This window comes from Gavia stellata, chromosome Z, assembly GCF_030936135.1.
Source record: "Gavia stellata isolate bGavSte3 chromosome Z, bGavSte3.hap2, whole genome shotgun sequence".
NCBI lineage: Eukaryota > Metazoa > Chordata > Aves > Gaviiformes > Gaviidae > Gavia > Gavia stellata.
The window spans coordinates 49,758,611-49,773,992 of NC_082637.1; positions in this window are offsets into that span (position 1 = coordinate 49,758,611).

Below are 15,382 nucleotides of genomic sequence, written 5' to 3' on the forward strand. Positions count from 1 at the left end.
TGGTGGAAAAATTGCTGGTGGTCAAGATTAAGCAAGAGAAGGTCAGTTTTCCTAAAAGATCATAAATACATGCAATCCTTCACACTGATGTATTATAAACTGCCTATTAACTCAAGGTAGAGTTCATGTCAAAATCAACAATAGTCAGGTAAAAAACATGCACAGGAGAGTGTATTTAATGGCCAGTCTGAGAACTACTGCAGGAATAACAGTTGAGGACCACAGGAATTTTTCTTAATTTGCAGTGATGGAATGGTTTGGGGGTATAAAATATCTTTATGAGTCCACTCTTTTTCTTCTGAAGGTATTTCAGTAGTCTAACAGTATAAGATGGAAACAATTTTGACCACTGTGGATTTTAAAATCAACTTTCCCTATAAAAAGATGAAGCATGGCATACCGGTGTTTTTCAGAGGACGTTGTCTCTTGAAATGAGACAACTTTGCAACAACAATTGAAAAAATAAGAAAAATGGAGGGACAGACTCTATTCAGGAGAATGTAATCTTACTCAACCCAAGTAAAACGGACAACAGATGCAGAATGACATTGGCTTAGAAAATACTGTCTTGTTAATGGGGAGCTGCTCTGGCAAGTAGGGCAAATGGATCCTCATATCTGCCCTTGTATATCGAAATCTGAAGACTGAAATCTGACCATCCTACATACAACCTGTGAAGGGGCTGCAGGGCAGATGAAATGACAGTGCAAGCAGCCTCGAGCATGCTGCTGTCACGCTGCATTAGCAGGAGACCTCAGGGTTTCCAGGAGCCTTTTCATACCATCTGAAGGGCAGATATACCTTAACAGCTACCCAGCTCCCCCACATTTCCTCCCCAGAAAAATCTTATTTTCTATTTCTGCTGTCAGATCTCCACTTAGGGTCAGGCGCTAAGATCCACCTCTGAAACTGAACCAGTGAAAGTCAAGGACCTTGTCCCCTCTCCCTTGCTGTCTTTTGCTCAGCACCTGTAACCATACATTTCTCTTTCTGGCTCCAGTGAGAGTCCAAGTGAAAAATCAGCCAGTTTTGGTTAATAACTAACAACTGTTGAGCCCTCAAGTGTGAGTAAAGAGGTCATAACGTACATATGAAAATGCAGTTCACGTGCATTACGTGTGGATATATACGTGTTGGATAAGGACAAGCTGTTTTTTGAAACAAGCAGACAAGCACTGCTTTCGGATGCCGTCTGTGTTACAACACAGCAAAGGCCTGTCATTCTCTTTCAGCTTTATCCTCACCTTTTGGTTTTATCCTCTGTGAATAACATTTTCTTGGTAGCATTGTTGCAACAGCAATGGTCTGACCATATGAGAGAAGTAAGGTCTCTGGGAGGAGACAGGTTTTTATAAGATCAGCTATCATACCTGATACAGTCGTGCCGCTGATCTATCTGATTGATGGTTTAGGCCATCATGATGATTTGAAAAAAGGTACTACCTCACAATATAAGCCTTGCCTTTGTAAGTATATATTCTATTTAAATCGTGGCTACCTTTAAAATTACACATTTTAGTATATTGTACAGACATTCTGCCATCACAAACGGTTTTGCACAAAACCAAATTCATTATACCTTGTTAGGCAGGATTAAAGTTAACTTTTTATGCTTTCCCATTTGTTTTTCAAATTAAAGTATCATAGCTTCAGCCAAAGCAAAACTACCTGTCAACTTTACTTTACAGTCCTTTGATCTATTTACAACCGCAATTACAAGGTGTCTTTTGATTCAGGATTATGTTTCTCTTCTATTCTCTGCAGATCACTCAGGGGCTGAAAAGATGGAAGTTAACCAAGACCCAGCAAGCATCACACAGTTTAATTCAGCAAACTAGACAGAACAAAGCGTAAAATACTGTCTTCATGTATCTAAGGTGTTTCTTTCTTCAATTTACAGAAACTTTAAACAATCTGTGTCAAAGATCTCCTCACTGGAAAATGTATGATGGCTCTTCCAGTAGTGATGAATTGGGAATAGGTGATGTCATTTGCCTGTTTCAGATCCTAAAGGTCAACATTTCTATTCAAGCCCTGGCATTACTGGATATCCACTCTGTGTGACTATGACTGTGCAAAAAATGGACAGAGAGTTAAATTCAGAAGACTAGAGGAAGAGTAGAGGGCCAGACTTAAGGACGTTTTCCAAAAGAATGAGAGGCAGATGACTAAGAAAACATGAAGTGTATTTAATGTGCTTTTCTTTACTTGTCTCTTACCTTAAATTTCAAAAGAATTCAGTAGGAAGTTATACCTATCCAGAATTTGGAATTTATATTTATGCCTCTACTTGATGAGATTTATTTTTTTCCTTAAGTGATATTACATTTCATCACTAATGGAATCTGCCTCTGTTCCTTTATACATATCTGCTGCCTTCTAGTTACAGATACCTGTTTAAAAGATAACCGCATCTCAGTCATAGATCTAGTGGTGAGGAAAACTGGTATTTGAATGTTAATGGTTATGTGAATACTAATGAAACACAGCTGTTCTGCCATTTTTATATTAACTTGCACCCATAATAATATTTTATGGATGTTTCCTGAAAGTTACACTAGCAGTTGTATGCTAACTGCAAAGTGACTAGTCGTTCTAGTTACCCCACACCAGTTAACATTTACAAATTCAGATTTCTAGGAAGCACAGTTTGAAAGTATTGATACATTGATTGCCCACCATTCACTTGTTTGACGGAAGGGAAATCTGTTCACATCTAGCAGTCTTGAAAGTGCTCCAGCAAACTGACTTTTGTTTTCACTTCTGCATTTGTGGCTCTACATGTGTTACCGAGACCTGCTTCTGCTATGAAGTTATCAGTGGTCAATGGCAGCTGTGTGGACCAAGTCACTGTCAGCTCTTTTATTCAACAGCTGAGCTCTGCAAAGGTAGTTAACCCAGAAGGTAGTTGTGCCTCCATGGGACCAGCCTTGCTCAATGTCATTTCTGCTTCTGCAAGCAGAGGAACATCAGGGGAAGAACACTGCAAAGATGAGGAAATCCAAAATATAGTGACAGCGTGGCCACTGCCTGTCAATGTCAGCCTCTCTGCAGCTAGTTGCTGCACTGAGAGGCCAGAGAGGATAAATTTCAGCATAGAGACTTTCATTTGTCTGTGTTGAAAAAAGCTGAGAGCACATATGTTTGAGGTACAGCTCTGAGACTGATGGTGACTTTGGTGACCTTTGATAAGGACAGGTCATGAAGTTGTTCTCCTTGGCTTTGGAAAATATACATTTTTCCTTCATGTCTGCCTTGCCTTCAGTAGATTTGGGCTTCCGATGAATTGCTGCTAAACAGTTTATGGATATTCATTTCATTCAGTCATATAGAATTTAGCTGTCCAAGTGAATACCTAGTCCTCATAGCAACATAAGTGATGCCATGCTGGTTCCCAGCAGTGGTCCTGTTTCTTGAAGTAGAGCAGCTATTATCAGTTCCTCCAGAAAAAGGGATTGTGCAGTAAGGCTCCAAGGCAGGAGCTGGCTGGTCGTATATATCAAAGGACACACAGTGATTTTCCCTAATTCTTGCATGTCACTTCAAGCTTGGAAATGAAAATTACAAACTGGAACACAACTCTGGAAAATCACCAACGCATGGTTTAATATGGAAGTTGCCACCATGCTAAGGTGCTCTGTAGTTTCAGGCGCTCAAGGCTGGCTTATGCCTTGAATCAGGAGAGCGTCTGTCCCTTTCAAAACTGTGGTTAGTTTTTTCTAACATGTTATGAATGTCTAATTCAAGCTTTGTATCCTGCTGTGCTCTTTGTTTCAGTGCTCGTTTTGAAAGTGGAGTTCATGGATTTAATTTGCACTGTGAAAATTTTACTTTTTATCATTTTGCAGTTTGTTCCATTATGCTTACAGAGTAACTACCCTACCGACGTTGATATTACAAAAAAATGTGATGAGAATTTCTTGCTATGTCTTCATTAAACTATTCATTAGTTCTTGTATCTCTTTCCTCCTTCCTTAGTATTCCTCAAAAGCCATTGTGTTTTGTCTCAACTGACTTCATGAGAAACTGTGAGGTTCTCATGGTGCTGTTGGGAAATGTATATTGTGGAAGATCATTCGAGTGATTTATGCAATTAGGAAAATGTACAAGCAACAGCTCCAGGTCATGCTTGTAATGAAATCCAAATGCAGGTAATGAAGCTGAATTTCAGATTAAAAGTTTTGCATCACTCAGCTGCAAGCCACATAAACTGAAGCAATTCCAAACTTGCTTGGAAAAAGTGATGTTAAAATTAAAGGCAGAGGAAATGTCAGAGAGGTGCAGTTGCCAGTGCAGTCCCACACCGCTGTAACAGTTGTCTCTAATCTATCTCACCTGCTTCCATGAAGTGTTTTGTCACAGGCTTTGATCAGCTACAGTCTGATTGTTTCAGGATTGCCAGAGTCAAGCGAACAAGCAGAAAGCAGTCTCTCTATGTGTGTGTGTGTGCGCACGCACGTGCATGAGTGCGTGTGCGTGTGTCAAAAAATCTCATCTTGAAAGCACATATCTGAAAGTTTCTATTCAAACTCAAAACCACAAATTATTTTCCCACAAGATGAGATACAAGCATTCTGAGGAGCAACTGGTCAGAGTTTACTCAGGAGTTTATAGAGGGTTTTTTTCAGATTGAGACGAAGAGGCAGTATTGGAAAATGAGTTAAAAGGAATCCCCATTGAAATGTTTCCTCATTCAGGCCTCAGTTCTGCTCTCTACACACAAGGTTTAGACCTAGGGAATTGTCTGGTTTTTTTCTCATGTGAGTAATGCAATGGACTGAGTAAGTGGATTCAGATTAAAGGCTCCTAAACTCAGCCAGAAAATTTTATTGCCACTGACAGGGTGTTACTATCACAGAAAGGTTGGCAGTAACACCCCCAAACTCTTAATACTACCAATTTTGAAAAAGAAGTCAAAATCTAGGATTGGAACTTTGCTTTTAGCCTGTCTTTTTTGGATGGGCTGAGCAAAAACTTTGGACCTAAGAACCTTAAACATAGAGAAATGTCAAAAAGCAATGAAGTTAACAGAAGACTAACAGAATGTCCAAATGCAGTAAGATAAAAGAGAAAAACAGAAAGTAGAAGGTTTAAAAGCAAAAAAAGATGAAGCATTGCTGTTGACAAGTTTTGGGGGAGAATCTCTGTTATAAAATGTTGTAGTCTGCAGAAGATGCTAGGTCAGTCTTGTACCACTGGCAGGAAAGGTAGCTGAAAGACGCTCTGTATTTATAGGACTTTTTAAGAAAACTAGTGCCTTTTAATATTGCACCCCACTACAGATTTCTAGGCCCCAAGGAACCATTCGGCTGCTATTCTTTTTAACACAGGCTGCGGTATTCCATCAACTTTTTCCTTCAGCTTGTATTCAATTAGATCGTATCTTTTGGGTCGAATGCAATGCAATTTCCCAGAAATGAAGAATCAGTCACATTGTGTGGTGATTTGTTTTCATTATTAATTAGTTTCTTTGTCAAAAAGCTCTGTGTCTTAATTATAACTTTGATTTCCTTGGCTGTGATGTGATTTGTTCTAAGACCTTCCTAAGAGGTTGAAGATGCATGTCAAGACTGGTATTTTGTCAATTCTGAAAACAGGTCTTAGGTTGGTTGTTTTGGTTTTGGGGGGGGTTTTTTGAATGAGAGAATTATGCTTTTTAAAAAAAAATAAGCTCACATTTCACCAATGCCTAGAAGTATTTTAACTAATTGGCTATTGCTAATATTTTATCATCTGCATTTTAAGTTTACTTAATATGATCAAACTGTGGGTAGATACAAATTTACTTAATATGATCAAACTGTGGGTAGATACAAGCATACCTTTAAGACTTTACTTATAAGCTACCACCCAGGAAAAGATTCAGAAGGTGCCACATAGGTATGGCAAAATAATGCCATCTAAGTGCTAGGACGAGTGACAAGTCCTTAATAGAGGATCAGCCCTGAACAAGGTGAGCAGAATGTATTTCCCATTGTACAAAGCCAATGCAAGACTGATGCCCAACTTAGCACAGGCAGAGAAAAGCCCCTTCCCTGCAGACTTAACATGGTGATGCTCAATCCACCTCAAAACACTGCTTCACACAGGATTTGTGCATGAGGGAGCTTAGGTTCAAGGTTATTTTTGCCATCATTATCTACAAGCAAAGTAATTTCTCTGCTCCACTCCACATCTGGCCTTTCTAATTGACAGCAGAGCCCTATCATTTGCAGAAACATTATTCATCACGTAATCAAATTATTTTCTCTATCCCCTACCTTGCCCTTCATTGTTAGCATCCATTTATCCTACTGACAGTATCCATACATCTCTTCTGTTTTCCTGGAATCTGTACGTCAGGAAAGCATGGATTTTCCAGAGGGGAAGGAAAGGCAGAGGAAGGAGCTTTTTCTAAGTTGCTTTGATTTCTGTTGACCTAAGAGTAGTCGTCGCCTTTACCCCATATGGCTGGGCTGCTATCCCTCAGTGCATCAGGAGCAGAGAGAGACATGCAGTCTGCTGCCAGGAACTAAAGCAAGGCAAAAAAAAAATCTCTGAAGCAACAAGGTCAGTGCCCCCGATGCTTCCCTTCACACCCCAGAGTCCAAACCTAAACAAACAGTCGCATCTCCATCTCTCTTGTATAACCCTAACTTCACAATCTGCCCTTGCCCCAATAGATCTGGTAACAGCAGTAAGTCAGCAGAGTCAAGCCATAAAACTTCTCTAGGAGTGAGTGAGGAGCACAGTCATTTCACTACGTGCCATCTGAGAGACAGTGGATTTTTCTTTTTTAGACATCCCCAGCTGAAGAATCATTTCCTGTTTAGAATACAGGATTTATTACTAACTTGCTCATTTCTTGAGGCCTGTGGTGGTGCTGGGATTGTATAGCAGATGACAACTGATAAGTGAATCATCTATTTCTCTGGGAACAGTTGGCTAACAATTCCAGCAGGGTTGGAATGTCCCCTTTTCCCCTAGTTCCTGGTTTTCTGACACTTCAGAGAAGCTGAATTCCTAGAAATTGTCAACGTTTGGAAATCAATCCACTTGATGGCCAGGTTTTTTTGGAGTCTGTATGTCTTTTTATGGTTCGTGCTTCCGTTGTAATTAATCCATGTAACACCTCGGTTTTCTGTGCTTTAGCTGCCAAGTGGTGCTGCACTGAGACCCTTCACATTGCACACTCCCATCACATCCGGATTTCAGCATATCAGTTCCCAGGCTGAGGAAATAGCAGCCGAGCTAGGTTATGATTGCAAATGCTTTATTCACCTGAACTGCATGTACACACAGGTAAATCTAGACTCATGCAAGTGAAGGACTACAGGCAGTGTCTATACCATCAGGCTGCTAAATGGAGGGAAGCAGCTGGAGTAATTAATGGGAACTATGGACTTGAATAAGTTGAACATCAAAGTTCTTACATGAGCAGAAATATGTATATCAAGCGGTGGGGAAGAACCATAGGAAGAGGCTTCATATTTAACTGGATAAATAAGTACCTAAAAGAGGTAATTAGGAGTGAGGAGATGTGAGGTTTAGCTAAGCTTTCTAAAATCAAAGCCATACCCCTTCCTTCTTCTGACCACTGAGAACTGAGGACCCTGCGGTGATTTTTTCCTATGAAAAAATCAGGTATTCTGCCTGTCAACAAGTCTACCTTCAGCCCTCTGCTCTACGCCAGTTTTGAGCATGACTGAGAGGTTTCTGTCAAAGCAAAATGGCATTTCAGCGGCTCAGTGACACTCCTATGGCTAGGGTGATCAATGGGCCTGATATAATTGACATTTCCTTAGACTTCAGTGTGGGGCTCATCCTGGCTCTGCTGTAGTGATGAGTCTACTTCTGCAAAGTGCTGAGTATCCTCAGTTCCCTGGAGTTTTCAGAAAGAGCTGATAGCAGTCAATATCACATTGGGTTGTGCCTGCGCTCAGCACTTAAATGAATGGAATTACTGAATTCATCAGCTTGAACAAAAATACATTACAGAGAGGTATCCCTTTCCAGGACATAATCTGGAAAAAATTTTGAAATTAAAACAAAGCACATTAAACCATAATGCTGTCATCTTTGGAAGACTGCACATCATATCTATATGTATTTTATCACTGTTCTGAGATATGAATAGAAGAGCTCAACAGCAAAACGAATGCACATTCCTCGGAGGCAAAGAACAGAGAAGTCCTCAAGGTGGCCGTGGCTGCTGTGAGGAATATGCTGGTCTCTTTCTTCTCATCTCTTCCAGACCTCAGTGGTCCAACTTTGTTCCAGTTGCTGCAGTGACCCTGAGTCCGCAGAGAGAGAAAGTTTTTATCAGGGCTGAAGTTTTTGTGGGGATGCGGCATTCACAAGGCAGCTAAACCACCAGGGACTGCTGCAGGAGCAAACCTTCGGTCCCAAGTCAGCTCCTAACTGTTCCTGTACAGAATTGCAGGTGCACTGAAAAACTGTTTATTCTATAGGAACTGACCCCAGTCAGAGACGTCATGCAGGGGTATTCATTCTCCGCAGACTAGAGAGACCTTGACTTTTTTGGATTTTGAGCCCACTGTTCTTGCAAATATGAGGAAGGGAGGGAGGGAGGGAGGCAATAACGGGGAGAGTGGTCCAATGATTCCACCAGCAATTTTTTAGGCAATCAGGGCTTTGTGAAGGTTTTAAATATGGCTAAAAACTAACCTGTTAGGCTTTAAGAGAGATCTGTAGCCTTTTTCATCCCTGTCCTCTGAAATGACAGTTTCAGGAGGCACACACTGTATATACAGCCTAAATGGTTAATGTTCTTAAAAAAATAAAAATAAAAAAAAATCCAGCCCTTCAGCCCTTTTGACCTGCAAATGCATTTAAAATAGAACTTTGGCATTTATACTAACTTCTAAGTTCTTTAAACATAAGTGAACTTGCAAACAGAAAAAAAGTGTTAATAATGAGACCCACTCCCTCCTTCTGTCCTTCCCATTTGGGTTTAAAATTGCATTTTTTTGCATGTTTTTTGTCTTTGCATTTACTAAGAAAAAGTCAAACATTTATCTTCAAACCCTGAAAACACTTGGAGTAGTATATAATTTTCAAGCTCAAATAAATTCAGTATGCCAAAAGAGAACATACAGAGCTATCAAACACACTTTAGTAAGCAGAAGGGGATAATTGTGAACAATGTTTTTTTCCTCCATTGTTATATTTAAGTAGGGTGACTCCTGAAACATCATTTGTAGGAGATAATAGGCAATATAAAGTCTTCAGACAAAAGTGAGCAAATTAAAGCATGTTCTTGTAGCAAAGTGTGCTTTTGTCTGAAATGTTCTCTTCTACTCTTATCACGAATAATACCTCTCATTTTCAGCACTGTAAGAGATGAAAAAGAAAAAGCAATACCTCTCTATTTTTACAATGTCTTTATCTCATTCTTTAGAATGAACTTTAAACCCATCTTCTTCTGTAGTACAGGTCAGTCTGCACTTGTACATCAAAAGAGGCAACACAAGACAACAGATTCCAAAAATGTGGAAAGCAGAAACAGAGCTATTTAATAGTACTGAATTAGAAGACATGAACAAAATTATTTATTTAGGAAAGTACCATTTTGCTGTACAAACTGTAATAACAGCTTGTGTTGATCAGCCAATGAATTGCTTTTTGTTGTGTTTTGTCTTGTGTTTCTTTCATCCCTAAATGAAAAAATAACTTTTTTCCAAGAATTTCATTATGAAATTTTTTTCATCCTAAAATGAAATTCCAGGGAATTTTTCGGTCAGCTTTATGACCTATGGTAAATAAACAGGGCTACATGCTAGGTTTACATACAATAATAGGCAGTCCATTTCATGTAGGTGTTACCATAATCACGAACAGTGCGGGAATGTAGAAGTTTAGTTTCTCAGCAACGTACCGCAACAAAGAAATAAGTCTGTGCTCATCAGGGAAATATTAGTGTGCAATTGCCTTGTGGACTGTCAGTCTGTAAAATAAGCAAACCATTAACCAGCCTTTCCATGGCTCCAGTGCTGAATCAGCTGAACGGTTCAAAGTGGCAGTCCTCCATGGGAATATTTAAAAATTATTTAGCAGGCTTGAGGCCTTTGGTGACTGCTGCTGCAAAGTGCCAGCTGTTGGACAGGGATCTGGACAACTTTCCAAACAAATGTCTTTAAAAAGATGTGTGTATATAAAAAGCCAAAGGTGACAGATCCAGCCAGGCTAGACAATGATCTTAAAGAACATAGTCTGATGTCTCCTGGCTGTAGAGAGAACATCTGCAGAGATACTTCCTCGTATTTGTTCTTTTAGAGCAAAGAGAGCCTGCATGAGGGCCAGGTGGGCATTTATTGCTGTTTGCTCAACACTCAGAGGGCGAAGAGCTTGGATGACTGCAGGGAAATGCCCTGTCAAAGCAGGACCCAGGAGATAAGGAGAAGGGAAAGAAAAAGGAAAACAATCTAAGGGGGCTCCCGATGGATAGAGAAGGCAGCTGAATGTTTCTCTGCAGTACAGGGGGCAGAGTATGCATAGCCCTGGTCACAGGGTAAGAGGGGACCCAGCAGCCACCGGTGCACCGCACGGGCTTAAGCACCATCTCAGAGGCTGCTCCTGACCCAGAAACTCCAGCCTGATGCTCATTAAGACGTGTGTTCTCTCAACAAAACCGACAATGAGTGCAAAGGTCTTGTATCCCCATGTGGTAGCTAGTGTTTTTCATAGAGGAAAGAATCATTAGGGTTTAACCAAAAATGATGAACTTAGAGACATCTCTTTTTGTGGTTGAATCTATAGAGCATTAATCTTCAATAAAGAATAGGCTTTACAAGACCATTGGAAAAATGAAACGTTTCTCATTTCTAGTAGGACTTGAGGGACTCTTCCAGAATTGTGGGGATTTTACATATCTGAGTGTAAAGCAAATGGGTAAGTATATGTCCTTTGTTTTGTTTGTTGAATGTCACCACAATCTCCAAGATAAAAATCAGTACCAGCATGTACATGAGTAGCAGTAGTACATAGAGAAATGAAAATAAGAGCTCTTGTGTCCTAATTTCCTACCCGGAGAACAGACTGTCACACGAACAACAACAACATAGTGTTATTATAGTATAGGTGTGCTTTTCATAGGGTTGCTATAAAATTCTAAAATCAATCTTTCTTCATTCTACGTGTGTGCATACAGAATGAAAAAAGTAACAGGAAGTTGTTCCCATCCCAACATTTTGTGGTGTATTCAGATCTTGGACATGAAGACTGAGTAATATGCCTCTTGGGGTTTTTCCAAGCCTGCACATAAGATGAGATTTTTTTCTTTGTTCTTTCTTTTAAGATGCATTGTTCTTATTGCTCTTTACAATGGAGATGCTACTTTGTGGTATCTGTAACTGGTCCAAAATTAAGCTTCATATATTGACATGCAAAATTCTTATCTTCACTGACACTTCTCAGTGAGAATTTCGCTCAGTCTGCTGCTGCTTTTGGGAGAGAAACATTTTACCCAGTCAGCTCTGAGGTATCAGCTATTTTATTCCATATAGCTGATGCTAGAATTTTAGTGAAGTTTTAAGTCATGAGGTCTGGTGTCAGAAGTCAGTGAAGTATGTCACGGGTTTGAGTTCTAGCAAGATGTCAAGGGTGACATTTCTGTTTACCAGTGGCAATTATGCCCTGTGAAAACTGGCAATCTGGCAAAAGTGGTGAAACAAATTCTCTTAGCATTTTATTGGGTAAGTAGGAGTTAACAGGGTTTTTCGGCAACAAGTAGAAAGTAAGTTAAACCAGTGACTCTTTGAAAGGGGCATGCATTTTAGTGCACTGTCAGATATTTCCTCCACATTTCTTGGCCCAGATTTTCCATTAGTGTATATTGTCATGGAAGCTTCACAGTATAAGTGAAGGCACCTTGGTTTATATCAGCTAGAGTCTGAAGTCTGATATGCTCACCAGCACCCTCTGCTAAAGCCAAAGTACCTAAGAAACCCACATGGAAAAGACATTACTGATGCATTAAAAAAATGAACCAATACTCAAATTTAAGAACAGGTCATTTATTAGATTGTTTAATGTATTTTTGGCCCGTATATTTGATTAAAAATCACTAGCTGCATTGCATCTGCCTGTCAGGGAGGCCATAGGCAGCTGCGCATCCCCCAGCCCCAGGCTCCATGGGCAAGAAGACATTGGAATATGCTGTGGCCTCTCTGTAGGATGCGAGCCTGCGGTGTGTGGCTGTCACCCCCATGGAGGGTCAGGGACCACCCACAACAGCACCTGGACACACAGTCAAGAGCATCCTCAGGTTTGCACGGCTGCAATCCAGACACATAAACATCATCTCCCAAACTGCAGTAATAGCATTAGTGCTATCTGCAAACTCATGCCTGGAGTTTTTGTAGCTGTATCGCCAGTATATGCATGTCCCAAGAAATCAACACCTGCATCTTTTCCCACCGTCATTCCTACTTACTGAGCATTTCTATTCCCTTCAGCTGGTGAGGATGTCTCTGTAAAGCTAACAGTTTCACAGTACAGTTGACAGAGAGGTATAAAGCTACAGCTCATACTGACCTCAGTTCCACATTCCTGTGTTTTCAGATCATATATAAAGAGCTGTATGGCAATAGTTATTGTTGTAGTACAGAACAGATGTAGCAATTCAAAATTCAGTTCCTAAGGACCCACAGATTTACAGTCTCACATGGGTTAACCCTGTGCTTTATTTAATTTTAAGTTATTTAGAAATTCAGATGCTAAGCAGATGTGCTCATAAAAAAAGAAAAACGCAAAACCCTCAGCAATTTCCTATGAGAGCTGAGAAACTCACACAACAAACATAATCTTCCTGAAGAGTAACTGAAAGACCATTTTTGTACTATGTCCTATACTCGTCTCCCCATGACATGTACTGTGACCTATGTCATGAAAACAGAGGCAGACTGCTGTCAGATGTCCATGAGAACAACGGGAAGGAGACAAACGTGCTAAGACAAACCCAATCTCTCTGAGAATTTTTGAGGTGAAGCTTGCATTGATCTTTAGCTTAGTACATGTAGTCTGTCCGTGGGAGCAAACCGTCTGTCCCCAGCCCTCTTTTCGTGTTGTAAGTCTGTGAGACAGATCATCTGCCTAACCACCCCTCAGCTCCACGTGCTCATCTGCCTCTGCAGTTCCCACCGGCTGCTGTGGGGAGAGCAGAGGGAAAGGAGCACCAATGCCAGTTCTTCCCGCCCCTCCACCCACGATGCCCTTGGGGAGGGATGAGAAAATAGCCACATGTTTTTGTAGTGAGGCTCTTCCCCACAAGTGCTTGCCCACAGCCACCTCTGAGGGGATATTTGATCACCTTGTGGCAATCTTGGTTTGCCCACCACATCAAGTCCCTGCTCAAGCGCACATCCCGAGCAAGCACTGCTAAATATGCGGTGTGTACTTTGGGTTTTCAGTAGTTTGGTCTCCAGTTCTTTAACAAAGACATTGATCTCCCATCCTTACATTGAGTACTTCACTCTGCAAGTACCTAAGTTTATCCACGTGGAAGGTGGGAATGCGAACACCAAAACCATGCAATAGAAAGCAATATAACTACTGCGTAACGCAGAAAAAAGATATATTTTTACGCCATGTAGAAATCCAGTCCTTGTCACTTAATCAGACTCCATAATTATGATTGCATGTTTTCCCAAGAGCATGAGATTGCAATATTAAAACACTACTTCTGAAATATCATAGCCCTAAGCACAACGAAGCCAAGCTGAGGCAAAAGCTGCTGGCATCAGTTTACCTTAATCATAGTTTCACATTGTAATCTTCATACCATATGATTGGACTAAAAGTCAAAATCAGTTCTCAGACTTGCAAACAGGAAGATTTGTAGCTAGCCAAGCATTTGGTTATCTCAATTTTTAAATTAAATATCTTGGTTTATTAGTTGGAAAATTACAGTATGTGCAAATTATTTTTTTATGTCATTATGAGCAATAAGCCTATGGAATCACATCCATCAGATATATGAGTTGATCACATTCAGATGTGTGATACACTCGTAGACGATGACCTGTTTCATGCATTCCATCATCCCAAAACTTTTTTTTGATTGAAGACTTATTTTTGATGCCACTTCTTGGCCCAGAGCAGTTGAAATCACATGTAGTTTGCCTTGAATAACAGAATTGTTGGTAAATAAAGTGTCACTGATTTCTCTGATTTGCATGATCACAGATGTGTTACCTGAAGAAGCCAACATCTGCCTACAACAGTACGTGCTGGAGCGGAGTGTGAGGGCGGCTGAAGAAGAGAGCAATGTGCTCTTCTATAAACCCAGTGACCTTCAGATAACCTTTCTTTGACGAAAGAGGTTTTGCAGTTTGTGTTGCTGCTGCTGCTGACAATCAGCTAAGCCCCCAAATAGATCTTGTCTAAACCTCTACATCCTTTGTCTGGTAAGATTATTTTTTGTTGCCACTTCACACACAAAAGAACTCTCTGAAGAGGCGCAGCATCGGTATTTTCAAGAAAGGGTAAGAGAGAACCCCAGACCTGCTCAGATCTTTAAAAATGGCTCTCTTTAATGGAACAGAAAACAAGTTTCCAAAGATAGAAAAACCATTGCATTTCCTTGGAAGGTTACTCAGTATAGTTATATTTCCAAACTAAACAGATTACATTTACAGCATGATAAAATACATTTAGAAAAAAACTGTGTCAAGTACCACATAGCTCTGAACTCAGAGGGTTTCCAGCGGGGGCTCTAAGCCACATTGAATTAATGCTGAATTGTTGCACTACTCCTCTGCCTCCATCTGGCAGAGAGAGCTCAGGCTTTCTGTCCTAACCCTTGGCTTCCCGCAGCAACCCTCTACAGTCCCTGTCTTCTGTCAGCACGTTCAGAGACAGCCCAACAAATTCCTGTGATGTTTCTGGACCAGCATCCAAAAGGCACAGGTTACAGCAGGCTATTGATGGCATTTGAGAGGAAGGTCTTTAGAAATACGGGGGGGGGGGAAACTGGAGGAGCAGCAAATTGCCTTCTTTTTCCAGTAAACTCGTAAACACTTCTTTTGTGTTTACAAAAAACCAGTTACTGTCCCATGGAGTACTCACAGAGCTGCTCTTCAGGGCAAGGAGACAGGCCAGGAACTTTTGTCTCTTAAAAACTGTTGGAAAAGAAATCTGCCCATTGCTTGACTCTTGCTTCCAGACTTGAACAGTAATGTTTCTAATGATGGTAGATTTTAGGGAGAATGTTTTCTAGATCTACCAGAGAGGTTATGATGTAATACCACACAATGAAAACCATGCTCATTTACAGCTTCACATGTGTAGGTGCAACTTTTTTTTAATAAAAAAGATTCAAGAAGGCTCAAGAACAAAGTTTCTTTCTTAACTGAAGGTGACTAAAGTAGAGAGTGAAATGTAT